Source organism: Schistocerca gregaria, unplaced genomic scaffold (assembly GCF_023897955.1).
Source record: "Schistocerca gregaria isolate iqSchGreg1 unplaced genomic scaffold, iqSchGreg1.2 ptg001331l, whole genome shotgun sequence".
Classification (NCBI taxonomy): Eukaryota; Metazoa; Arthropoda; class Insecta; order Orthoptera; family Acrididae; genus Schistocerca; species Schistocerca gregaria.
The window spans coordinates 30,001-32,500 of record NW_026062639.1 but is presented as its reverse complement, the minus strand read 5'-3'; positions in this window follow the sequence as shown (position 1 = coordinate 32,500).

Sequence of the window (2,500 nt, the reverse complement as noted above, 5' to 3'; positions counted from 1 at the left end):
GTGTCCCGGGGGCCCGCGCGAACACGCAAGCGTCCGCTCAATTATTCTGCAAACAGGAGGAGGCCGAGCTCCCCTGCACGATACACCTCGAAACCCTCTCAGGTCCCGGCGGCGCGCAGCGCCGTCCTAGGTACTTGGTCGGTTTCGAGCGAGGCGCAATCGCCCGGAGTTAGGCGAGTAGACGGTTTTAGTGCGAACACCCTTGCTCCCAACTGAGCTTGCCGCTGCCGACAGAGGCCCGGGAGCGTGCTGTCGTGGCATTGCCGGCGGGAGACAACACGCGCCACCTATGGTGACCGGCAGCTCCAACGCCAGCGCCACACAAGGGCAAAGCCCCACTTGGGTGCAGAAGCGAACTCTCCCAGCACAGCGCACGCGCCAACACGTCCGCACAACTGCGATACAAACCACCTGCGAGAACCGCTGGGGCGACCGAGCAGCAGACGGCGTCGCGGCGCCGAGTGCCAGGCGGCGGCGCATCCTCAACGCACACAGTCCTCAATCAGACCAGCACACTGCAGATGTCCACCGCGCTTCGCACCGGGCTCGGCTGAACCAACTTTGGCCGCCAGGCGCCGCGTGCAGGGTGCGCCGCAGCGTAGCTGCGCCGCCTGCCGGGCCCGTCGGCTGGCGCTCCTGCCACTCGGCGCCCCCCACCAGCCGGCTGTTGCGCGTGCGCCCACGCAGCGCGCGGCCAACACGCCGGGCGGCCCCCCTTCACCGGCCGGGAACAGTCCCACCAAGCCACCGCCGCGTATCGCTTCATACCCACATGGGCCTAGTCACGTGTGTGGATGTGGCGGGTACCGCTGAAACAACCGGTTAATAGCTGTACCGATCGTCGCCATCACAGATTCACCTCCAGCGTGAACAACCGCTCAACAACGGATTTCCAGTTCATTTGCGTATCTTGGGCAGTAAACGTAGATGTCCACCTACATTTGCGAATTCAACAATTCTTGCATGCCAGGATGTCATGTGTCACGACACGCTACATCAGACCACATACACACTGCGACATGTGCAGAAGAGAACACGTGGAAGGTGGCCCGCGCAAGTATGCGATGTCCCTTCCGCGATCCACTGTCAACCGGCATCTGCGGCATGTCCCAGATATGGAACGCGGTCCACCAGGGTAGCACTTTGTGTGAGGCAATACGACAAAGTCGGAATACACGCGTCACTACATCAGACGGCTCACGCTGACCTGACCTGACCTGACCTGACCTGACTCACCGCACCACCACCCCCAGCGACCCAGGGTGACATACAATGCGTTCGTACGTTCCTCCCACACGCCTCTACGGCGTACCACAGTGCAACCTAGCTGTTATTGGGAGACGAGACAAGTAGCATCGAGCACAACATATGGAAATTGAGATTCGACACCGTTGGGCACAGCCAGCGTACAGTCACACGTATCACACTACTTCACTCTGTACGTAACTACCGATGATCGGTACAGCGTGTGGGTTACGCGTACGACATCAGCGGACAATGGACACAGACCATACCACGACGTACACTGAGGGCGTCGACATCTGAATGCAACTGAACAGCTGCGAGGCTCATTTAACACTCACACGCCAGACCGACCAGCTTGAGAGGACAGAGACACAAAGAGGGGGACAGAGGGGGGGGGGGGGCCGATATAGTCCTATTGCAGTACAATTGACAGTGGATAGCGGGAATATGTGGAAAGTAAGCAACACTCGCAAGACATCTACATGAGGATAACAACGACACCAGAGATTCCGAGCAGTGAACTATGTTAGGCAAAGGGACAACGTGGGTTAGGTTAAGGGACAACGTGGGTTAGGTTAAGGGACAACGTGGGTTAGGTTAAGGGACAACGTGGGTTAGGTTAAGGGACAACGTGGGTTAGGTTAAGGGACAACGTGGGTTAGGTTAAGGGACAACGTGGGTTAGGTTAAGGGACAACGTGGGTTAGGTTAAGGGACAACGTGGGTTAGGTTAAGGGACAACGTGGGTTAGGTTAAGGGACAACGTGGGTTAGGTTAAGGGACAACGTGGGTTAGGTTAAGGGACAACGTGGGTTAGGTTAAGGGACAACGTGGGTTAGGTTAAGGGACAACTTGAGTTAGGTTAAGGGACAACTTGAGTTAGGTTAAGGGACAACTTGAGTTAGGTTAAGGGACAACTTGAGTTAGGTTAAGGGACAACTTGAGTTAGGTTAAGGGACAACTTGAGTTAGGTTAAGGGACAACTTGAGTTAGGTTAAGGGACAACTTGAGTTAGGTTAAGGGACAACTTGAGTTAGGTTAAGGGACAACTTGAGTTAGGTTAAGGGACAACTTGAGTTAGGTTAAGGGACAACTTGAGTTAGGTTAAGGGACAACTTGAGTTAGGTTAAGGGACAACTTGAGTTAGGTTAAGGGACAACTTGAGTTAGGTTAAGGGACAACTTGAGTTAGGTTAAGGGACAACTTGAGTTAGGTTAAGGGACAACTTGAGTTAGGTTAAGGGACAACTTGAGTTA